The 26,293-nt window shown below is 40.4% G+C and overlaps 1 protein-coding gene across 9 annotated transcripts in view; it reads left to right on the top strand.

The window, feature by feature from the left end:
* Positions 1-26,293, top strand: part of Inae (inactivation no afterpotential E) — a 103,030-nt gene that overhangs the window by 8,940 nt on the left and 67,797 nt on the right. The window contains exon 1 of one of the 9 annotated variants that reach the window (XM_076422707.1): positions 663-883. The exons of the other annotated variants lie outside the window; for them this stretch is intronic. The gene's annotated coding sequence lies outside the window, so the exon portion shown is untranslated. Of the gene's footprint in view, positions 1-662; positions 884-26,293 lie in introns of those variants that run through there. 9 annotated transcript variants of the gene reach the window in all.

The raw sequence follows: 26,293 nt of genomic DNA, 5'->3' as shown, positions 1-26,293 counted from the left end.
ACGTCGATCGTCGTGCTCGAATGGTCCGTATCGAACTTGTTCATCGATCAAAGTCGACGACAGAAGCAGAGACGTCGCGCGTCGGCGCGATCGATCTATCTGTCGATCTCGAGTCGAACGCAGCCTTTAAAAAGCGGATGACAGTTCGAGATACAGTAGTGCTCGGTTAAATTTACATTCGTTACGTTATAGTCTTCTTCCTTCAGATTATATCTAGGTTCTGTTCCTTTGCGAAGTGAATTGCGGGAGAAAAAGTGGGACCGATATAAATTTAACCGGGCATCACACATCCGTTTTTCTAACGTGCGGCGACCGTGCGACAGAATAACGAACGTGTACATCGATTGATACGCGATATTGTAATGACTAGGCTACGGTTCTTTATGCGTTTATGAAGAAATTAGTTGGGCTAAGTATAAAACAGTAATAGATTAGAAAAATTCAAGATTATAAAAGATAAGAATTAAGTTTTAGTTTATGGTTTTTATTTGCCGGTAAAATATTTAGAGATACACCACGATTTTGCGATTTAAAATGAGGTTCAGTTATAACTAGACTGCGGATCTTTATGCATTTATGGTTTCTGAAATTTTTTTAAGAAAGGCGAGAATAAAGAATTCGACAGAATTTAGTACAATTTCTATTTATCTCAGATCTGCAAAGGCTGCCACTCGAAATAAGATTCTATTTTACACCACTTTCTCTTAAAATTCGTTTAGGAAAATTGCGAATTGCATGAACATCTGCAGTCTAGTAAGAACGACCTAATAGTTTGATATCTCGGAGATGGTTCGATGGATTCTCAACCGTCGCAGCGTGTGTCTTATCAGTCTTTCCCTTCATCTCATTAAAAGTGACTGATATCGGAAAAATGGCGGACACGGTGAGTACGTGAAAGCGGTTTACTATAACAGAGACTATATCGATAATCCATTTAGTATATAGATGATGTCTTTTCTGTATGCGTTACGTGACAGCACCGAGTTCAGAGGAAAAGTTTTATCGAACACGGTGAGCAACTTCTCTGAAGAGTAATAACCGCGAATATGTGCACACAGCAGAGCATTTTCCTTCAAAGTAGCGTAGTCTCATATCTTTTTCCACGATGGCAGACGCTTTTCGTTAGTCGGATAGAAAAAGAGTTAGAACTATTTAAGTAATGGTATTTTAGAATTATTTAAATTGAAATATCTCCTGAACTATTAACTTTTCGACATACATAGGTTAGGACTTTTTTTATAACGAATGTCCAGCTGCATCGATTGATGTATTAAAAAATATCTCATTCCATTTAAAAAAATGAAATTGACCTTCATATGTCCTTTACGCGTCCACCTACAAAAAAGCTACTAACATCTGATTACTGCCCCCTCGAAACCAAGCAAGTTCCATCTGATGCATTTCTTCCTAACGCCAATAGCAGCCGAGTTATTCAGGTGGCCTGTTTCTGGCGCCTCACCCTGTATATACCGACGAACGCCTATATAAAAAGCGATTTTTTAAAAATGTATTGCAGGAATAATACACGTTGTAAAACGTTTTACTCCATGGGCGATATCGCTAGAAAATCAATCATCGGCGAGATAGCTTCAGAACTTTCAAATGATTCATTCTTTAATAAAAAATAAATGAACTGCTCGTATCTGACGCGAATCCAATTATCTCCGGCACGGTGATCCACGTGGGAGGTGAATTTGCATATTCCATCTATTTTGGCGTGGACAAATTGTATTTTCCTTCGAATTTTCATAGATAAGGTTACTTCACAAGAGAGACGTTTGCTTCGCAATGTAGAATCCTTTCGGATAAAAATAAATTGGAAATGCCATCGGCGCGGTGCGGTGTTTGTTACTACAAGCGTCTTCTTCCATTTCGCAACTTCTCGAACGGTGCAAATGCATCAAATGCATGTGTATTCGCGGAGTAGCGATGGGACAGCGTGTGTAGAAGCGAGTGGGCGACCGCAGATGGTCCAGCAGCGTTTCAGGAAAATGGTCGCATTTGCTTCGAACGGTTCCCTTTATAGCAACTTCCTTTGAGCTTGTTTGGAAAACGTGCAAGCATCGAGCGGCGTCGGCAAACCGAATAGATGATGTTCTTTTCTGCCGCGATGCTCGATCACGTACATATACATCTATTTCATGCACCGGCGCTGTAACATCCGAAACGTCCGGACCGTGAAACATCGCTACATTCGGCAGGTTTTCTGGATTTATCTCTGACCTTTGACTAACGCTTCAAACCGGATGCTCGTTACACCACCTGTGACATTTAAATCGATTCGCCGGGAAAAATAACTTTGAAAAGCATCCGAGTAATTTCGTTTTGAAGCTTTCCTTTCGTGATAACGCAAAACCTTTATATTTCGACTCGAATTGTACGTTCATGTTCGAGACTAGTATAAGCAGGTGGAGGTGGGAATCTAGTTTCTTGGATTTTGTCATCTTGGAGACGATACGGGATGATGGCGCGTGATAAATGATGATGTATGAAGGTTCTAGCAAAAAATAACGAAACGTGTAAAAAGATATGAAACGATCAGTGATAACACGTTTATGGCTTCCATTGGAGGCCGCATTGAATGCCTGCAAATTTACGATGTCGCTTTAGAATCATTTTGTAGATGGAAATGGAATTTTCTCATAAATAGTGACAGATGTTAAGGAAACAAAGTTATTGGTTGTAAGGATGTAGTACAGTATTCGGTGAAAAGTGGATTGAAAAATGTTATTCGAGAGCAATGGAAGTATTGATGAAATTTTAAACCAACCTGTTTTTAAACTAGTCATTCCCCCTTTGGAAATGGTTCCAAACAAACGTATATTTGGAAGAATCGCCCGCTGCTCTAGGGTCTAAAATTCTGCATAAAACCAAGTGACCTGGAGGAAAATCAATAAAAATGGATCTGGGTGGATCGTATATCTCAAACATTATGCAAAGGAAGATCAAGCTCGGTTACTGCGAAAACAAAGGAGCCTCACTAGCGAACTTCTCGCCGCACTGTTCGCATCATAATTTTCGAAGACAGTGAGCGATTATCGCGCGCAAACGGCCTGAGGAAACCTTCTGTTTCCGTTTAAAACGACGGTAAATAGATTTAGCTCTGAATCCAACCGCACACCGCCGTCGTATAAACTCGTCGGGCTTCCTCCTCGTGGGGCGTCGACGCGACGTTATTCTCTCTCTTGAGAGAGAAAGATACTTTTTCTCTCCCTTTCGATGAAAAATTCATGCAGTTATCGGGCTAGCGCAAAGGCGCGCACGTTTCAGAGTCTATTAAATTTCAAATTTCGCGACGACCGTGAAGCGCCGACTCCGACGTGAAACTCCGAGCATGTAAATTCCGCGGGAAACGGCCGTAACATTGAAGCCGGAGCAAGTGCGAAGGTTATTGACGGAACTGCGTCGGACAACTGCGGAGGCATTTAGACTCGGCTTGAATGCGGAATTTTTCGTTTCTCTCTGAAGTCCACGTAGAATGCGTCAGGATCGTTGACTTTGTGTGGGAATATTATACGAAGCTGCTGAATATCGTCATCTGCAAAATGTTAGGAATTATATAAAAATAATATCACTTTTCGCTGTTTGTAAATGTTCTCTACGATTCTGTGCTAGTCCAAGAATTTTCTAATGATTTTTGGGCATCTTTGTATAATTGTTTTTGAATTAAGGTGGAGTGGGGTAAGTGCGCCCTAGTTTTTGCAAAGTTGGACTTTAAACTGATGTATTTTCAGTCTTGTATTTAAAAACTTAACGCTCTTTCTATCAAACTCTTGCCACAGTTATTACTGATGAATTAGTATTATGTAGGATTCTAATTTTGCTTGAAAATTGTCATTTTGTTAGGATATTGTAGAAAGTGTCAACTAGGACGCACTTGCCCCGAAAATGGGCCAAGTATATGTATGAATACTACATATAGTCCGGAGCTCCTGCGGATCATGTTTCCATCGGAAGATTGCAACCCTGGATTCTTCCAGGGTATACTGCACGACTGCTTCTGTCGACCCTCACTGACATCAGGTCACTTTCTATACATAAACAATGACGAAAGAGTACAGAGAATAGTATTCTATGTATATTAGCTGGTTTTATTTAGATGACAGTGAGATATAGAAATGCATTACACGTACCCTATATTCGGAGCACATACTACGAAATAATATTCGAAATTTATTCAGCGGGTCGAGTCAGCACAGATAAACAATCCTTGGGTACTTGTTCTTTTATGAAGTCCGAAGAATATGTCTCTGTTCATTTATGTTTTCTCGTAAGCCAATGTTGTGTATATACAAACGGTCGCCATATTTTCGAATGGACTGCAACGTCAACTAATAAATGAATGGACAGATGTATTAAAATTATTTCTAATAAATTCTGTTCCTCTCCCTCTAACAATATCTAAATTATTTTTCTATACATTTATGTCTGAGAAGTATCCACCGTATTTCAAAACACGAATAGATTGGAATTTTCATTTTTGCTCAGAAAAAGTCGCAGGTCCTTTAGCATAAAATTTCAAAAGCGAATTTTAAAACCGGCTTTTCTAGTTGGACCCGACTCGTTCGTTCATTTCTGAAACGATCCCCTTTAAGCCTCGCAACACCGTCGACAAGAAGGAGCACGCACCCCCGTGAAAACACATCCCCCATAAGCGCGCGCGGTATTTTTCACAGCGAACCGAGCTCTCTACCGTCTCGCCTATTCGCAGACTTGTCCTTTTGGGTCGTATAGTAAACAGAAGAAGACATTGCGCGTGATCACGTAGCGCATATTTCTGTCAGTGATGACCTTTGGAAAACGCGGGGCGGGAGTGATCGTAAAGGAACTCCCTTGCTACGACACACGTTTATTCCGAGTTCTGCGAACGTGTTAATCCGGGCGAGAACATAAAATTCTCACGATCCTCTGGAAACGAGTGCTGCTGAGCACGAACGTCACCGGGAGGTCGTATTTATACGCCGAATACTGTTCTATGGATTAATGAAATATTTTTGATCACCCCGGATTGCCTCTGAAATTAAAACCGTTTCGGAATTAATAAAATTCCGGAGCCTCTGATACCTGCTTTGTGTATTTTTCATTTATACCGTGACGGGAATCGAGAGGTGTTCGATCAATGTTTCTTTCAGATAATCTTTTTTTTAGAACATTTTTATTCTATTTCCACTTTTCACCAAATTGTACAACATGCTTCGAGGCATCGTTGTACATAAAGTGGAAACTTCAATCTTCAAATCTGTGGTACAGTCCGTGCGTGTCCGCAGCGGACTGACAGGGATAGGTTGAATCAGTATAGCTATCAGAAATCGGCAAAAGGCATCGGCGATAGTACTCTTCGAGGATCAATACGTCAGGCACAACGCTTGCAATGGTTTCGCTCGTGAATGGCCCGTTACACCCTCTCTCGCCAGCTATGAATCATTTAAGGGTCACCCTATATATCCATTCTCATTCAGCGCTATTGTGTTTACGCGCGTGTTACGCGCTCGAAAGAAGAGAGACACTTCTATTTTGCTCTCGTTCGTTGCAGTTCACGTACGAAAGTTTTGTTTTGCATAAAAGTCCACAGTCTAGATTTTCGTATACATGTTAATCTTTCCATTTTGTTCGTTTGATCAATTCGCCAGAAATTGGATCATTGAAAGACGATATTTAATGTTTAAGTATCTTGAAATCAGCAGGTTGTCCCAAAAGTTCGTTTCCGACTACTAAGTGTGCACTTTAGGAAATAGAAGAACATTACCTCTAACAAACTTAATAAACAACAACCTGATAAACTAACGATTAAATGGAATTCGCGAGACCGTGCGCGCCGCTGAGAGATCCACGGAAAATTGTCTCGCGTAGCTCCTTTTGTTTTCCGCGGATTTCCTCGCAAAATGCCCGCCGGGAAACTCGTTTGTTCCCCGAGTCGCTTTCAAAGAAAGTTGAACAAACTCCAGCCGAGTTATATCGCTAGAACTGAACCGATAAGATTTCGCGGCGTGAACACGATAGCCGCGGAGAGATCTTGTCGCGATGCGAAAAACCGGAACGCTTTTGCGCATTATTTTCGCCGAGCCGAGCCCGTACACGCGACGCTGCTTTGTGTTTCACAGGTTTCACTGATTCAGCGGTTTAGTGTTTATTAACTCATTTGCATAGCGGAGCTGTACACGCGCTTTTTACGTTCGTATCGGTCGACCGCATTTCAGACAGCTGTGCGATTCCTCCTTCCTGTGAACACAAACCGTGTCTTTATCTTGATGAAGCTGCGATTGGTCGGTTGCTCAGTGGAATTAGCACGAATCGATATTTATCGATGACACGTTTTTCTGTATGTGTAGCACGTACCGTGTGCGGTGTTGTTTAATTAACCCGCCACTGCTAGACTGTGGATTTTAGGCATTTATAGAACAATGTAAGGATTAAAAGGCTTTGAGGGCAGCTGGGTATTACTAAAATTATTCATTTCTCTATCTGTTCTATTTACTGGAATAAATACACTCCCAGACAAAAATTGAATTTCTCGTGTTAAAATCATGCTAGCGTAGAAACTCTGTGCAGTATGTAAAACATATCTTCTGCGAATATGTAAACAGAACATAGATTGACTTTAGTTCAACGAATTCTCTTAGTTGGAGGGGAAACACACAATCCGACACATACAAAATGATAGCACATTTGAAAAATAAAGAATCGTGAAACAAAAACATACAAATATTTCTTATAATAATGTTATATATACACCAAACTATTTATATTTTTCTAATGATGTGTAGAACCTTCTTTGTTTTCAATGATTTCCACCATCCAGAGAAATTGAAGTAGTTTGGTCCATTTATAACGAAGTTATTTTGATTTAAAGTGTGTGCGATCAGCTTTGCTTCTAACTGTATCTTTATTTTTCAAATGTGCTATCATTTTGTCTGTGTCGTATTATGTGTTTCCCCTCCAACTAAGAGAACTCATTGAACTAAAATCAATCTATGTTCTATTTACATATTCGCAGAAGATATGTTTTATATACTACACAGAGTTTCTACGCCAGCATGATTTTAACACGAGTAATTAAAGATAGCGTGTTATCTTTCTGTCTGGGAGTGTATTTACTGAAATATAATTGACGAGCTGCATATTTTATGCACCTATGATCGCCGCAACTGGGTTAAACCAAAACCTCCTTAAAAGTAAATTTACAAGAAGCAAAAATATGAAAGTTTCAAGCGCGTTGGTCTACTAACGAATCTGTTTGATTAAATACCAAACGCAATTACCGCAGATTTTCGCACTACCGGTCGAAAAAGAGTACTTTTGGTTTAACGTCGGACATTTTAAGAAGGTTCTGACGTTTTGGTCGCGTCGCGTCGGGTTGAACGTCCGCGAAAGTCAAATTTTTCATCGCGCCGCGGTCGAATTTTTGACGAGCGTGTCGTTACTGGCAAACGGCGCCGTCGTGAAACTCGAGCGTGTCGCCGCAGATTTTTTTGGCCAAGATATAGGTAGCACCTAACGCCGGGAATGTTCTATTTATGTTACAACCAGGCCATACGTTTTCATAAATCATGGAATGCGCCAACGGCGAAATATTCTTGCCGCGGGTTTGCCGTTAACGCGCACGTGCACCGCAACTATTACACTGTCCGAAACCATTGCTACATGTATTGCACTAGCCGCATTCTATACCGATATCACGCTCGGCCGACACCGCGATATACATTATATTCGATAAATTTGCGGAGAACCTCACATTCTGTGTGCGTTTCTTCGGACGTGTTTTCACCGTGGCACGCGGCGATCCTTTCGGGCTTCCGGAACGCAAACTTTCGCTTCTTGGAAAATCCCTCGGCATTTCTCCTTGTTGTACAGGCCAATGGTATTTTGTGTACGTAGAAACAAGATTATTATTTATTATTATTACTTTTTGTAACTAGAGGTCCGTGCTGTCTTCGGGATCATATCTGTGATTGTCAGGAAGAACGCTGTATACCACATATGTTCACTTTTGAGATATTACTGATTATTTGAGATATTAGTTCATTGGTTAAATTGGATTATAATGACTTTTTTCTGCTAAATACGTAAATCCTATACTATAAAGTTCAATTAATGCAGGAACTCAAATTTTTTGAAGTTGTCCGACTTTGCCTGGCAACCACAGATATAGGATAAACTATACTATTGCTGGCACTGCAGTAGTTATTGACACTTTTGATTTAAACGGCAAATATTAAGAATTCCTGGTATAGAAAATCATTTAATATTGCTTATCATTTATATTTCAAAGCAACGTTGTAAGTTTCCATAACAGAGTTCCATATATGACTGTTAGCAACGCTGGTGCATCCAGTAAGAGTTATTAAAATTTTCGTTACAAGTAAGTATACTTTACAACTTAATTTCGGACTGTACTACAGATGTAATAAGTGCGTATATGTTTAATTATAAAACAAAGAGCCTGTTTAACGTTTACTTCTCGCTGTGCCAATGACTGTACTATTTGTCTTACGATTGTTATTCACTGAATATATTTTATAATAAAAGATTTATGACTCGTGAAACTGTTTGATTTTGCTGAAAAATCTCTATTAGCTTATAATAATACCAAGTTAAGCTCGTTTACACATTTCAAAAAAAGATAAAAAGATTTTTACTACGATTTTGGCTTAAGGTGCCAATCATTGTACAGTTTACCCTAGTTACTATGGTAGTTCTAGTTCTAGTAAGTAGGGCCTAGTTCTACTATTTTCTGCGACCTTGCCAACCTGGCCGAACGTAGAAAAGGACAGCGCGTGTAAACACGGATAGCGCCGTTGAAATCTTACCATATATCGTCAATTAAACCAGACCTGGGCAATTAGTGCTCCGAAATTCGGTGACATAGAATCAGCTACCTCCATTATCCCGCTCCAGGATTCTTTCCGGACCTGTCTCGTGCTGGCCGGCCGAGTGTCAATGACGTAGAATCGGCTACCTCTACTTTCGCGCTCTAGGAGTCTTTCTTCTCTAGACTCTAGCCTGTCTTTCGCGACAGGCCGACTCGCGCGGGCTGGATCTAAAAATTCAATTTTTTTTTATTGAGAAAATCTCATAAGAGATTTATTACAACATTAGGTACAAACAAAACCAAGTTATACTAAAAATAAGGGTATACCACATCATTTTTCCCTTTTTGTTTTTCCTTAAACGCGCAGGTTACAGTTTTTAGGAAAGAAAGTATATGGAGGCAGGCTTTGACAGAGACAGCTGAAATCTTTTAATTCAAAGGCCTCTCAATCTACAAGGATCAAATCAGATCCAAGTTAAAGGATCTACATACTGAAGAGATCTCCCAGCTTCACTCTAAAACCGCCTGTCACGTGCAATTTGTATTTTATTTCCTCCCAAACGTGTCGCCACCATTTGTACAATTCAGTTCCACTTCCGCAGAGTTTTATCGTCGCAGTTACACGAAATTGTTATTGGTTTTTTTCCTAAAAACAACTGGTCGACATTTCTCCTCAACTTTTTGTTTTGTCAGCGACCCCAGTATACGTGACTTTTCGAGGGTAAAATTACCCTTTCCACTTGTGCTTTTCGCAAACACTGAAAACGGATATGCAACTGACGCGAAGAACGTGGGTGCAAGGTTGTAGAGTTCATGCTTATCAAGTCAAATGAGATTTTGTTGCGTTGCACGTTGGAATCGGATTAACATATAACCTTAACGAAACGCCGGATTCATTTACTCTGGCAAGGTCCCGGGGCATCATAGCCTCGGTGATCCCGCAAACATCTTCCACGGGTTAGACTCGCGCACGTGTATCGAATACTATTTTTTCTCCGATATGCAGGCGGCTAAATATAAGCTCGTTCTATAAGCCGTCACCATTTAGAATGTATTATACAGTGAACTCTCGTGTAACACGATTAATTCGTGCCGGGTTCTATGGAAACCACGTTACAGCAAACTCTGAATTCATCAATCAAATTGAATTAAATTTGGTCGAAATCACAATTACTGTATTAAATGTGTTTTACAGATTCTCCTCTTCGAGACGTCAGCTCGACGTCAGTTGCTTTCTGCAATCAGGATGCTCGAAACTTCGAGTGCAATTTCTTCTTATCGGTGCTAAGTTCTCGTGTTTCGTCTCGGTCATCAAACTCGACTCTACTTGCCCGTTATGTAGCACTCAGTCAAGCACAACCACGAACAAGCTTGGAAATCGTTATTTCTCGCTCTCAACCTTCGATTGTGCTTTATTAAAAGTTTAAACACGCCTGGAGTGCGCGAAGAATAGTACAATAAATCGATAGAAGGTATTCTGGCGTGGAGACCTTTTTTTCTTTCGCTTCGGGATCCTATTGTTCGATGATTTATTCTCGAAACGATACCTTCTCCAGATCAAATTTCCCGCAGTTTCTTTTTTTACTCGTTCTCCTCCTTTTCTCCTTAAGAAAATCCCATTTCGCGGACCGCGCGCGCGTTGCGTAATAAATATCGCCTTCCGAAAGGGATGAGTTATGGCACCCAAAGTCCCATGCCGACGCGACGCTCAAGAAATAATATGCGTTAAAACATTCATCATGTAATCCAACCGGTATACCACCTTGTTTCGGGTGGTCTTGCTTGAGTGACAATACCTGCAAGTTTCGCAACGTTCACTGTCATTTTTAGACGACGGATGGACCTGTGGAAATAGAACTTCTCGAATTTTTCTTTTCGGCGCGGACGTGCCACGATTTTTCCACATTCATGCGCGAAACTTTCTCTGATGGGGACCAAACTTTTTTTAGCGCATTCGCTGCGTTCTAAAATGGTTGTATGTGCCCTCTACTTGATTGTACATTGTATTATATAATTGCATTAAACATCGTGCATTGTGTTGGACAATTGTATTCTCTAGACGTGCGACGGAAAGCGTTTCGGGACGCATGGATGGAGGAAAACATTTTATTTGGCAAATAGTTACAAGTTTTCCGTGCCAAGACACATGTTGGAGCGTTTATAGTAATGGTCGCGATGATTGAAAGGTGTTTTGTGCGCGGACAGACTTATGATTGTATTACACTACTTGTACGTATTAAATCGACGTTATAAAAATCGTTCGCCGCCTGAGGATACATCCCTTGAATTTTCATTTAGAGAATTGCTTGGACAAAAATAGGTCTGTACATATTGTGAACAAATTACGCTACAATTGTCCGCTAGCCGGCGCGATTGATTTCTTAGCGACCTAGATGCTGACAATCGAAATCAGAACCAATGATCGAGTCTTTAGAACGCACGTCGGGGGACCGTGTGTTTCAGAGGAGGGAAAAAAAGGAATTGTACTCGTCGGTGGTCGTCGAGATGTATTACGAGAACAGTGCACACATAAGGACAATGGACGAGGACAAACTTCAGTATCAGTGCTTCTGCCCGTTCCTGATAAGGCTCTCCACAATACTGACGAAACGTCCGAATCAGTTTCTAAGCAATGTTAACTTTCTTGTCCGCCGATAGACACCGCAACCGCCCCGACAACTTTCGAACCCTGATATCATCGACCATTTTATAGCAATTTCTGACAATATTCAAGTCCTGTTAATCCGATTTATCCTGTAAGTTTTAACGCCGACCGCGAAACCGTTGCAACCTTTCTCGCCGTGACCAAAATTGGAAATCCAATAATCCACGTGGGTCACACCAGCCGCAAAAGAATCGAGTTTCTTTGATCTAAAAATTGTCATCCCGTAGAATCAAGCTTCTTATTATTTTAATCTTAGGTTATTATCCGCGATAACAGCTTGGTATACTCGATTTAAGCCGATAAAAGCGAAGCCGCTGTGCAGACGCTGTTCGAGCAAAATGAAAAGTTTCGATTCGCGTACACCCAGCTCCGAAGCTGCACAGTGTTGACAAATTACAAGACTGGTAAATATCGGCGCGCAAACAGTTTCCTCCAGATGTTCTCGCGTAAAGTTATAGGTACAAGCACTTTGGTAATTAATTGTCGCCATTTATCAGCAAATATTGCTTTAAAGTATTGAATGTAGGAAATCTTGGCTCGAGTGTTGATGTATTATATTATTTTCATCTTGTTATTGAAACTGTTACACATAAAAGAACGAAGTGCGAACGCAGAGAAACTATGTAGACAATAGGCCTAACGCGTCAGAATGGACCCCGTTCCACATGATCCTGAACAAATACGTTAAAACTACTTAAAACCCTTACTGTATTCCGGACGTAATATCTGTGATTGTCAGGAAGAACATCGCGTGTCACATACTTTCACTTATTTATTTATTGATGCCGTAAACCATGTTTGGTTAACACTTTACAAATAATAATGAAGCAAAAGTAACTTTTTTAATATTGCACTATACGATTTGAACTTTTTTGGGAAGCTAGAGCAATTAGTTTATTACCGGATGTGAAAAGAAATTTTTTCAAACATTGCAATTGATCAGAATTGTAGAAAAAATACTAAAAGTTGCATTTTACAACTTCTTTATGTGGGCCAATATTGAAAATTTTAAAAATACGTTTTGTAGATCTGTGTCAATTAACACTAAACCTATCAAAAGTGACATTCACATTCGGAAGAACTGAACTGATGATTCATCTACTGAAAACCAGCAATAAAACGAAATTTTGTTTATAAATATCGTTTTACAATGTTTAAATAATTGACTATGTTTATAATAATATTATATTGAGATTGCTTTCAATATAAATAAAAAAGCCCACTTTGTTTCATGTCTATCATCAACAGAACAAAAAATTTTGTCCAAAAAACAGGCATTTCGCGACACTATGCGGCGCGCCAACTATCAACTGGCCGACTGTGCCAACACGCGTCTAGGTCGCGCTCTGATTGGTCCGTGGTTTTTCGTTAATAACTCCTTAACAAAGCCGCGGACGCCATTTTTGCAAAGGAAAATGTCGCTTCAAGTGATCTCAGGAACCTCCCATTTCCGGATGTTGAAGGAATTTTGAGACACCCTGTAGTATTATAAATAGACAAGATTAAATTGATTTATATTTTGTACGATTTTTACTACAATATATACTGGAGTCAAGCTCAATTAATGTGTAAACTCGAGTTTTTTGACATTGTGAGAGAAAGAGAGAAATACGGCGTTTTTCCTTGCAACTACAGATACTACGTCGTCGCGCCGGTTAATTAAAAGTGGCGTTTATCCTGTCATTAGCGGAGTGATCTTAATCTAACGAGTTACCATCGTCTTAAGAACGGTTTACCCGTCGCCGTGGAACAAAGGAGCAACCCACGCGAAAGATCGATACCGGTGATTATCGACTTGAGCAAATTGGAGGGAGCGCGGGCCCCTTAATCAAGCGGATGCGTAATCCAACGCGCGGAGCTGTCGCAAAGAGGAACGAAGGGGAGGAATGAAGATACATACAACTATGCATACATATATGCGACGACGGCGGCGCTCGTTTTCGATGATTATAGAATCAGTCTTGAAAGAACGTCTGAAATGAAACACGCGGCGGTCGTTCATTGATCCGCGGGGCTGCATATCACGCGCCCATTGTCGCCGCTCAGTTTCATAGCTTCGTTTGTGCACCGACGAGCCACGGATGCAACCGTCTCGCACAGATTCTATTAACACTTTGCCGTGCGACTAACCATTTAACTCGCCTGCAGTCGCAGTTTTTGCTGCAACGCGAATTCCACGGATTTACTCGTCTTTTGCGGATCAACGTGCACGTTGCTGATCAAACAGCTTCAGAAAATGGTTCAGTCGATCGTTCTTTCCATTCGTGTATGTCTTTAATGTTTAACGAAAATTTATAATTTCAAAATGAGCACCGCCGCACAAATGCATAAAGATCCGCAGTCTGCACACGATGAAAATCGTCGAGATTGTAGTTTAAATCAGGTCTCATAACTGCTAATCTTCCGGGCTTAACTACATTTAACAAACAATTCTCGTTTTATACCTGAGGGACCATTTATCAAAATCAGTCGAGAAAAACATTCTCCGAGTCTCGGAAAGAAAAAGTAGTTCCTCGGTAAAGCGTCGCTGCGCGCTGCGTGAATAAAACGTCTCCGCCCTTTGTTCATTCTTCTGCGAAAGTTTCCTCTTAGACAGTGGCACCCTGCGTCCAATCTCAAAGCACGACGATAAGGAAAAGGGCCGCGAGAAATTCCGTGGAGGAAGAGTGAAGCTCTTCCTTCTGGCTTCTTCCTGAAACCGAGCGTCTGCGAAAATCGATCTCGCGAAACTTCCGTCGCTGGGCTGTTCTCTGCACGCGACATGAAAGAATCCAAGAAACCTGGATTATAGTCTAGGAACAACACGTCGCTGTCAAGTCACGTTGTCGGAATTAGCTAAAATTTTGTAGCGTCGATGAAACTCTATGGCGAAAATGAACGTGCAAGCTACCACTCGCTGTTCAAGTTTCGTTTGGCGTTAAATTCCCAGAAGAGTGTGTTACTCTCACCGCAATAGAAGTCTAAACGCTATGGCAAGAAACTCGTTCCAGTTTGTTCCTTTCTTCAAAATGCCGTTCAGCTCGGGGAACATGCATTAGGAAACGTATTCGAGTTACTGAAATGAGAATGGAGTGCTCGCGTTCGCGCTCTGTGTACATTGTTTAAACGATTGCGCATTGTGTCTATGTATTAGGTTTGAACCAAGATTCTTCTTTCTACTCATTTTTACCACAAACGCAGAAAGTCCGCAGTTCAGTTACGAAAGTAATTGCTATAAGAAACCTTGTACATACCTTGATATTCTAACGTTACCAACACGTTAGCATCGTTACAGATAAGTGACGCCCACAGTCTCGCAGCCCACTCGGAGAGAGTCAAATTAATTTTATGCAGCTTGTTGCGTAAAGTCATAGTACACAGCATGATATTCAGTATGTTCCACCAGGCTGCCTCTGCTAAATTGTTTGAATGTTTCATAAAGGAGTTGCACGTAGCATTTAACAAAATATTTTAACAATGGAGGTGAGCAACGAAACCGATGCTAAAAATGTTAGAAAACTTTTTGAAACGTTCTTTCTCCTGTTGTTACGCGATTCTCGCGAAAAATCGACCACTGTACGAGATTCCCCTTGATTCTGCGAGTGCATGGGGTCGATACGGTTTTTCGGGGTCTGTTCCCGGCACCCCGTTGCGATAAATGCCCCTTTGTCTCCGGCAAACGACAAAAGTGGCTCCCTTTTGCGGCACAAGGCTGCCCTGCGACCGAGAACCAGCAACGTTCCTTTTTCCGCCTCTAATTTCACGAACCGATATGCTCTCGAAACGAGGCTCTCGACCCCTTCGTTGCTCCCACGTTCTGAGGAACGAAAACGGTGCTGATATACTATTAGGTTGGAACGAAAGTTCGTAGCGTTTTTAAATCAAAGTTCTCAGATAAAATTAAGATATTTATTCATATGTTCATTGAATAAAGGATAAGTCACCTAAGGAAATGGCAAAAAGTAGTAGAAGAGAATGGAAAATATGTTATTGAACAAATCTCTATGTATAAATATCCTAATTTTATCTTTGAGTTTCAATTTAAAAACGCTACGAACTTTCATTTCAACCCAACATTTACCCGACGAATTGTTCGTCGACGCGAAGCCCCGAGATCGGCGGACCCCTGCAATCGCGTTGGCAATTTTGCGAAGCTGTAGAAATAGGGTACTTCGATTTTCTTTTATACAGTGTCTGCGAATCGTGCAATTTTTCGCAGCTACCTCGTTCACGCTGGAACTATAGTCTCGACATCGTTTGATTGCTGTTTTATGCAAAAGTTGATTTCACTTCAGACGCTATGTTGATCGGAATTTTTACTCCGAAATCGGGAGATTTTAATATTGATTTCGGCCCGATTTTCGAGAAGAATCGACAACAGTGCGTTGCCCTGCCGAGAAGGGGTCGCGCGGGCGGATTTGCATTGATGTCGAGAAGGGGACCACCCTCCCACGGTCGCGCAGATACGTAAAACAATTCGGCGTTTGACGCGGGGGACGACGCACCCGTAAGGTCGGCCGAAAAAAATCGACCAGTCGAAATAGCCCTCCAGATGCGTGGGATGCTTTCCGGAACCATCTCACCCTCCCACTGGGGTGAGACTGTCGATAGGGCATGGGGAAAACATTTTGAACATTCCGCCATGGACGCCGACTTTGATTAAAATCGACAGCGCGTATGGTTTCCTGCTTGGACTATTTTGTTGCTCGAGGCTCGCTTTTCATCGTTCATTGCGACACGAGGAAATATTCACGCGATCCTTCGTTGGCAATCATTAGATCGTTCGGAAAGTCATTTCGGTTTCTCGAAGGAAAATGAAAGCCAATTTTTTCGAAATGTCAGCTGTCAAGACATAAGGCGCAGTGGTGTAAGTACGCCCTAGTTTTTCCAAAGTTGGACTTTAAACTGATGTATTTTCAGTCTGGTATGTAAAAACTTAACGCTCTTGTTATCATAATCTTGCCACAGTTATTACTGATGAATTAGTATTATGTAGGATTCTAATTTTGCTTGAAAATTATCATTTTGATAGGATATTGTACAAAGTGTCAACTACTAGGCACTTGCCCCAAAAATGGGGCAAGTCCGTCTCTGGGAGTTAGAAATGATTTCGAACCTTGTTTCAAGTGCTACGGGGCAAGAAAAGAATTATTATCAAGCCTGCTACAAAATGCTTTTTATTGCATTAAATATATTGTTTAGTTTTATAGTTACCCATACAGTACGCACTTACCCCACCGTGATAGTACGGACTTGCCCCGTGTAATGATATTTACGGGGCAAGATCATCCTAGTGTTTTTCTCAATCAATTCTAAAAAGTACAATAAAAACGGTTTATTTAATGTACAACTAAATCAATATTTGTTGTACTCACCTCAAATAATAACACAGAATATATTAACAAACTGCCTTTCAATTTAGAAAATATTGCAGGCGTGATGAGATATTAACTAAAGAAGTTTCAGGTTAGATTAGAATGCCCGGTTTACGAGTAAAGATACACGGTAGCGACAGTCGACATCGGTACAGGGTGTTTGGTAATTTTTCATGTACTTGGCGTCGAGACGCTACCGCGTCTCTAGATAACTTGTAAACTATTGCACGTTCAGGGTAACTTCAAAGTTGTACGTGTACCTCGCACGTGATTGTTTGGCATTGGTCGATTTAAACGAGGAAAACACCTTTATTCTTGGACGACATCTATGTCAAATAGTTCATGCTAACTTACACTGCATTAATAAATACAAGCTAGAGAAATTTCGTTCACATTATAATAAAAATAACCAGTTAACGCACTTGCCCCGTTGACGCACTTACCCCACTCCACGTTACCACGATTTCGTGATTTAAAATAAGGTTAATTGTCTGCATCGATTGCAAGAAATAGAAACTAAATTGAATGGTGTTTCTTCCCTTAATGATGTTAATAGAAGAGAAATTGACATATATTGTCATATATTGACATCTTCAATTTTTAAAATTTTCCGACAATTTCGAATTTCATGAACTCAATTTTGCTATAAATGCGTAAGGATCCGCAGTCTACTAATAACAAATGGAAGCAATTACATCGCTACACGAAAAACGAAATTACTTTCCGAACGACCTAATACATTGAGTATTTTATTGAAAAATAAGACTGATAGTAGTAATCTAATAAATGAAGAAATGTTTTAATTTATTCACTGTAGATGTTCACAATGCGCGTATCAAGTTAAGAAGGATAATAGTAAAATATAGCGGACGAAAATGACAATGATCAGAATATTCCCTACAAACTGGTGCTCAAGTTGCCACCGACATGAAAGACATCGTGAAGGGTTAAGGGTTGACAGAGTAACTTCGAATAAAGCAGAGAAGCGTATAGAACACGATCTCGGGTTATTGAAGATTCACGAGAATCTGTCGGCGTCGACAACAATGTCTGCGCGATTCAAGGAAACTTCTGGAGTATCGTTAATTAATGAATAATCTGAATTAGTGGGTTGTACGGCGGTTGTAGCAGGTATGAATGTAAAGTCTCATTCGGGTATTAGTCAAGTTAATATCGGGCTCTAACTTACTCTCGAATCTCGGGGCCGCGCGCGAAGTCAGGAAACTACTTCGTCAATGTAAACCTGTTATTTACTTCGCGTGACAGTTCGAAGAAACTTGGCATGATATTTTGAGGTGGGTAAGTAACAGAGGGTGATATTGCCAACGTGACTTGACTGATGAGGCATGAATCGCCTAATTGGCGAGGCGCGAGATGCCAATAGTCATCTACATGAAAACGATTAAACGCAAATGTTTTTTGAAATTTTTGATATAGATGTTCTAGATCTAAATATAATCATCTGCGAGAGAAGTCTGAAAATAAGAATGGTATAGATTTTTTATACCGGCTGAACCGCAGTGCGCCCCTATTATTTTTATTATTAGTTGATCAATCAGGATTTTTTCTGCTGCGAAGGGCACGGTTGAAAAGGTTGTCGAAGATAATATTGTTCTCTAACTTTTTTTATGGGATTATTTAGCCTTGTTTCTTCAATCCGAGAAGACGTAGTGTTCATTCCCCCTATTAGTTACTCTTTTTTTTTCTGTAACCTCCCGGAAAAGCGCAAACTTCCTCCATTAATTTTGGATATTACCAATTCAGTTTTCCTTATACTGAATTATGGAGCTGCACGGAAATCCATGACCGTATTTCAAGAAGACTGCGGTTCTTCGTGCGGCTTAGAGAAATCTTTAAAGAAGATCACACGGAATCTCTCTTAAAATCACTTTAACAAAAAATTTCACTTTATCACTAAAAAAGTGTGAAGTCGATCATTTGCAGTCTGGCGATGCGATCAACTGCAGCCTAGTAATGCGATCAACTGCAGCATATGATTATCATTCTCTCTCGCTTACGTCATTCTTAATACCTCTCATTGCCAGTTGGGAAATTAACATTACCCTGACCTTAATTGAAATAGAAAACGAAGAAAACTCAATTTTCATTACACTAGAACATTTTCTCAGATTGCAATTAGATTCTCAATTTCCCTATTATATCCTAAGAGAAACTCGACTTTGCTAATTTATACGTTCCCGACCTTTTCAGAGTTCCGTACCGCTCGGTGCCTAAAAGCAGCAACTAACAATCGTTCGCATAACCAGCGGGTTATAGATTAAGTCGATACCTTAGCACCCAGGGAGAGAGAGAGAGAGAGAACGAAAGAGAGCTGGCGGAAACTCACGAGGCCGCTAATAATAGCGTTGCATCTAATTGCAACTATTACTCGTGATTTGTGATCGATAGCTGAGTTATTTTCTGTTCCGTGGCGTAGGTTCGCTGATAAATGGCAAAACCAACTTCGCCAGGATCATTCGTCGGCGCAACTCGACCAGCTCATCCAATCGACGCAGAAACGCCATTAAATGCTACCGACACGCTCACCGATCGTATCTACAGTACAATTTGTTCATCCAGGAGTATATAGGGTGTTCTCCCTAAAACAACTCTTCTAAATCTCTCTCGAGTGCCACATCTATCAGAAATGACGAAGTTATTTTTCCATTATTATGTTACAACAACAATTTTTCACCGAAGATTCATCGCAGTGTATTACTTAAACAATCACTTCCAAAGTGATTTCTTCTAATAACGCTCGCGGCGTGCACAAAGAGGAAACATATTCAATTTTCTACCCTACAAAATTGCTCTCAGAAATAGGTGCTCCGCGCGACGCGACGATCCGCGCACAGACTTCGGGTAAAAAGAGTGGTACCAGCCGAGTGCCATGCAAAGCAGCTTCAATCTATATTAGTTTCAGTTTTTTAGAACAGTATCGAAGATCTTTGAGATGCTAAGACGTTCCCGGAGATAGCCGGGAAAAAGAATTCCCGCTCAGAATCCCGGCGGGAGAATCGTGTCCCGCTAAACCGCGATCTGAAAGTGTCTTCGAGGAAACTTTCTGATAGGTGTCGGACAGACTTCAAGAATCTTGGTAAACTCCAGTGCACTATTCGGATACAACTAATACAACAGTAAGGTCTTGTTTGAGCCATTACTAGTCCAATTGCAAAGCTGCTCTCTTTATTCTTTTGTGTGACATTCGTCAGTAGACCGCGGAGAAATGGGTAGGTCTAATTTGTGCAACAGCAAAACAATTTGAAACATTTGAATATACTACTATATTAGTGTTATCCTATTAAATAAGAAATTAAATACATATTTATTTCACCCCAGCTTGTTGCAATTCAGGTAGAAAGTTTTTATTTTGCATAAAGACCCGCAGTCTATTCATCAGCTTATTGGTGGCATTTTTCTTATTAAAATACCACTAAACACGATATAAGAAGCGCAACTTTGCAACCGGCAGTCGAATAGACCCCTTTTGACATTTTTAGTAAAGGCTTTGCACTCGACTCTTGAACCCGGGACGCAACAACTTCACCGATGCAACACGCAGAAACTGCTATAGAACGGAATCGCAAATTAAGCAACCGCGGAGCAAAGTCGATTAATTATCGGCGCGGTTTACCAGTAGCGTTGGGACACGTTCTTTCGGAAATCGACTTAGTTAATTGGGCCACTGGCTCGGTACCAGTTCGTCAAACGGCACCGCTGTTTATTCCCGGTGGAGCCTACTCGTTGAAAACGCCGATTACACGCGCTCTGACTATTGCCGTACACGCGAGTAGGCAAACGAGGTTACGCCGCGCCAGCGAAACGTAATCTCGTGTTTCGCAGTGATTTGATCCTATCTCAGGAAAACAACTTGTACGGATCGAGGTGTTCAACGGAATCCCGCCGTTTTGCCGAGATTGTTTAAGAAAACTGCTGACGGCCAATTTCCGGGTCGAAAGGGCACGCCGTTTCGTGTCTGTGACGTTCTCGGAAAGTTCCATTATACATATACTACCTCAAGCCTAATCAACTGGATTGTGAATCTTTATGCTTCGTATAGCTTTAATTTATGATGTAAAGTTACGAATCGTCAAGTTTACCGTCTGAAACATATCGTATTTTACCACGTTTTTATTTTTATAAGAATTTCAATCGAGCGACATTGAAACTGCGACGAGGCATTCATAATTTTTGCAACGACGCATTCATAAAAAGAATAGATTTCCATTTAATTGACACAAGTGGTTCTACGGCTACGTTTGTGTAGAGGAGAGGTGAACGATCGAATATATTTTCTTCGTAACGAAATGTTCGGTTGCGGTGAACTTTAGCTCCGGTTCACAGTTTCTATTCTTAGAGCGTAACATTCAAATACAGATTTAAATACCGGCGCTCGTAATGGAGCATAAAGGTTAATACCGCGTGTGAGACAACGCGGTGCACGTGGATCGATGTATTTTAAGGAAACGACGTCGATTCTTGTCGGGATGAGAAACGCTGGTTCGATTTTACGATACTCCGGCAGCCATTGTATGTAAAATTAGAAGTGCGATAAATTGGAGAGGGCTAGTGAAACAATATTTCGTGTAGTTAGGCAGAGTTGTAGATTAACTGATTCGAGTTCGAGAATACTGTGGAAGTTTACGTGTTCTGATCAAATTACATTCTACACGAATATGTTAATATTTTGAAATGAAAATTTACACTAAGATCCACAGCCTGTCGATAACAGAGTGTTTAGCAATTCAGTGTCCCAGATATTTTTAAAAGGCAAGGAAGGACTCTGGTTTCTGGGTGGAACAACGATTCGATTACGGAATGAACGTCCAATAAGTTTGATTTAACGTTATTCCTAAAGCGCATCCCTCTAGAAGAATCCAGGATTGTCTCCGACGGAGCCAATTTCCGGGTAATGAATTAGATTACATTATTCACCTCTCAGATTCCCTAGGCTCGAAACGCGAAATTCATTTTTCTTCGATTAGCATTCGATATTACACTAAATTTTTCAATATCGAGATTCCTGGTCGGATCAGAGAGATTTCCCCGAGAGATCACCTTAACGAGAGTTTCACGAATATCGAGATCTACCAAAAATTTTCGATCAAAAAACAAGAACGTTGCTAACGACGACAGGTAAAATTGATATCCTGCTAGTTAATCAGAAATTTCAACGCGTCCGTTTCTTTCGAAGCGAATTCCATTTCCGGAGGCGAAGACAGATTGCTGTCTTAACAAGATTCCGAGGAAAACCCGAAGATGAGATCATTTCAATCGGTCCTCGTTGAGCGAAGTTCTGCCCGTTGATCGAATTTTCTAAAGTCCAAATGGAACAGACGAGTGCAAACACATTCCTCATCGAAGGAAACAAACATTCCGTGACCAATCAGCGATCTACGCTATCAGGGGTGAATTATACACGATGATTCAATGCTGACATGATCAGATTACTTGCTGTCTAATCGATATCATGATTTACGATTGGCGAATTAGAGCTGAGCTGGCATTGGCAAATATGATGGTTTTTCTGGCAAATTACGAAACTTCGATTCACTGTCCAACACCAAATTTGTTCCACAACTACTGTTGGGTGGTTCTTATAGAATTTTTCGCGCTGATTCCGAATCTGTTCTTAATTTTTCCCCTAGACGCACAGTTTTTGAGAAACATAACTTTGAAAAAAAATATATTTTTCAACTTTAAACAAATATTGTGGTTGTAATATAAAAGATATTGAATCGTTCTTTGCAGCAAAAGATTCTTTAGAATTTCCCGAATACAGTGATATCCAATATTAAGACATTATGATTGTTCAAACATGTTTAAACAATGATTAAAGACGGAGAGACACCACTTTTGCACCAATTTTTGAGGATATTTTTCAATTTATCTCAAAAAATAAGGGTCCAGCGGAAAATGGCTGTTCGTGAATGTGTTAGAATTGAGCATTTCTTCGAATTGATGTCTGTAAACGTGGTCGGGGTGGTCATTTGACAAATATCGTCTTTCACACATAAATGTCATAGATGATACCCGATAATTAAATAGAAAAACCAATAAAATTAAAAATAGTATGTTTTTTATTATAAAAAAACTTCCTATAGTCTATTTTGGATAACCCTATACATGATTATGTATAACTAGATTGCGGATGTTTATGCAATTTTCAATTTTTGTAGACAAATTTGAAGAAAGTGGCATGAAACAAAATCCTACTTTTAATGGAAACAGCCTTTGTAGATCCAGAACAAATAAGAATCTTACTAAATTCTATCGAATTTTATACATTCTAGCATTTTTTGTAAATTTTCGTAAGCCATAAATACATAAAGATCCGCAGTCTAATTATAACAAAAAAATCTCCTTAGAAGGGTGGACTGAAAAAAAGAATTTTTCTCGAAAATTGAATTTCGGCGCTGTGAACCTTTCGAACGAGATCAATTAGCAGCTCTCGACAGCATATATAAAATCTGTTTGCGGCGACATGCTCGATGTATTGCGTGATAATCGCGCGGACATGATCGATCAATTTTCTCGGATTGCGTGGAAATACTATTTCGTTTCAATCGTTTCCTACACGAGGGAAATTGATGAACGTTTGTCGTCGTCATTCTCATTTCACTCGATCGACGGTCCGTTGATACTGTCGCTGGGAAAGCCCGCAAAATTTTGCGAATGGTCTCCGGTATCCGTTGTTCGTCCGCTTGTCGACAGCTAATCGATCATGCTCGATCGAGTTGTCGCCCGATGAAATTTTGATGAAGCCGACGATTCGTGCGATAAGACACGATCCACTTCTTGGAAAATATCCTCGGTTTCACGCTTTTATTGCAGTATCGTAAATAACGCGTAATACTTGTATGTTCATTCCACCAGTATTGCGAATTTCGTTGTCTGTTTTTGTGAAATGGATTCTGTGGATTATAGAAAATGTAGAGAAATATACCTGGAATATTAATCTAGGTAGCATTAATTGAAGGACGAGCCGACACTTGCTACCCGATACTGACAAAGTGGAGTAGCCATTTTGTCGTTAGCTACATAGAGAATTGGCTTCGCGTTCGAAAAAATATCCACTCTCCTTAATACGTACACACCACAGTCGATTTTTTATTTGTCTGCGGATTCGAGAGCCTTTTTCGATTACAAGAGGGGTTCCAATCGTTCAACGATTGTGTTACCCTGATTAAACACTGTAGTTCCGGATGCTACACAGATTGAACGGCACTAAATATCGCGGGAAGCACTCGGAAGTAATTCTAGCAGGGAAATGGCACCGGGGGCCTCGTTCGTAGGATTTTTATGCTCCTTTAGTGATTCACTAAATTTGTCCAGACAGGATCTAACCCTCCGGTGCACGGAGTCTGCGAGATCCATGGGGAAAATTATTGTTCTTCCAATTTCTCTCGGGTTTCCTGAATTTTCCTCCTCTCGCAGCCGTTTTATTGGGTGAAGTAGCAATTTTATGTCGCCTGTAAATCCAGTTACATTCAAATCTCATTAATTCGAAAATCTTATCAATATCTGTAACAACTGACTGAACAAATTAACTGTATCTGTTAACAACGATGACAAACGTTTTATATTTAATAAGCTAGTCTCAGGATTCGTTACGTGAACCGAACTACGATTTATTTTACGGTTTCAGTAATTAGAACATTTTTGTAGTTCTCGTATAATTTCCTAAAAAAGGAGAAAATTTATATCCACTGTATGTTTATATATTTTGCAATAGCTGTACGTTAACACAACCAAAGTAGAATTTTATTTCGGTTTAAAGGAAATTAGTAGGATACATATTCATTACGAGTCAGACACGATATTGTAGGGGAAGGGGTTAAAATCGTGGCGTGTATTTCAACGCGAAGATTTCGCAAGCTCTGTTTCCTAGAAACTTAACGATTCCAACGTTGCCGTCTCGGTTCGATTACTTTTCTGAAAAGCCATTCGAAGATCAAGGATTCTAGCGTTACCGTCTCGATTCCATCCATCTCTTTGTATTCGAATAACGGGGCAGGGTTAATCGAATAAGGATCATGTTAATAGAGTCTCGAAACCAAGCGAAGTACGATCACGTTGTACGGCTGCCGGGGGCTAGGAGAGACAGGGTCAACGACTCGCTGTAATAAACCTCTGTCTCTCGAATTAACGTCGACCGATTCTTTACCGTTCGATGCCTCGATGCGGCTAGCATCTGGAGGACTGCATGGAGACCTGCAGAACTCCTCCTGGAATTTCTCTCGACGAAGCTCCGGTGACAGCGTTGCGAAGTGGCTACTTCGTCAGGATTGCCCCGGATGTCTCTTTGAGCGAAGTTACCGCTAGGTTCGCGTTAGCGGTCGCTCTTCTTCCCCAGCCGGAGGACACGTTCTGTCCGCAATGTTATTCCCGTCGACTACTCTCTTCGACTGTACCTGTGGGTGTGCTTTAGGACTTTAGGAGATTAAAAGGTCAACTTAGTTTTTTAAAATGGAACCACATGTTTTTCAACTCCTACGATTGTAGCCCTTTTCGAGACAATTTCAACGATATAGTCGTTCAAGGTTATTCAAGGTCGTAAACTTTAAAATTGATGAAAAACAGGAATTTGTCGTAAATGCTTATGAAATGGAATATTCTCAGCTTTATTAATGAAATCGAACTGTTTCAATTCAAAATGTAAACGAAGTGCTTAAATCCAAAACCATGTGCTACAACAGATGCTCAAAGTGATGACCAGTCACAGATAGACAGCGTCTGAAGCGTTCGCCCACTGATTGCGTTACACAGTAAAGTGTGTGGCGATTAATATCAGCACAGGATCTTCGGATCCGTTCCTGCATGTCTTCTTTTGTAGTGGATGCTGCACCCACGATAAACATCTTCTTTTAACTTTCCCCATTAAAAAAAATTCAATGGCGTTAGGTCTGGTGATCGCGTTGGCCATTTTCGATGTCCCAATTGTCCAATTCAACGATTTTTAAATGTATTGCTCAAAATATTAGTAACTCTCTGTATTTCTACTACAGAGATTGCCGCACGTTTAATGGAACATCTTCTAATTTAGCTAGTATTTTGATGTTGAATTGTCCCCTTGCCTTCCTGACTTCTCGTCATCAAGATTAAGTGCCATGACTTCTCAACCGGAGAGTACCCCTGAGTGAATGTAAACGTAAACAAACTTTGCGACTAAATTTCTGTAACTTCAAACTAATGAGGATATTCCACTTCATAAGGATTTACGATAAATTTCTGTTTTTCATCAATTTTGAAGTTTACGACCTTGAATGACTATATCGTTGAAATTGCCTCGAAAATGGCTACAATCGCAGGAGCTCAAACATATGTGGTTCCATTAAAAAAAAAAAACTAAATTGACCTTCTAATCTTCTAAAACGTGAAAAAAGATATGTAGACCACGTAATGGGCCTCTAGAAACCAAACAATTTTTGTCTGAAGCATTTCTTCCTATCTGTTGGATTCTGA

The sequence above is a fragment of the Lasioglossum baleicum genome, chromosome 4, assembly GCF_051020765.1.
Source record: "Lasioglossum baleicum chromosome 4, iyLasBale1, whole genome shotgun sequence".
NCBI classification, from domain to species: Eukaryota; Metazoa; Arthropoda; class Insecta; order Hymenoptera; family Halictidae; genus Lasioglossum; species Lasioglossum baleicum.
This window is presented reverse-complemented; position numbering and strand designations above follow the sequence as displayed.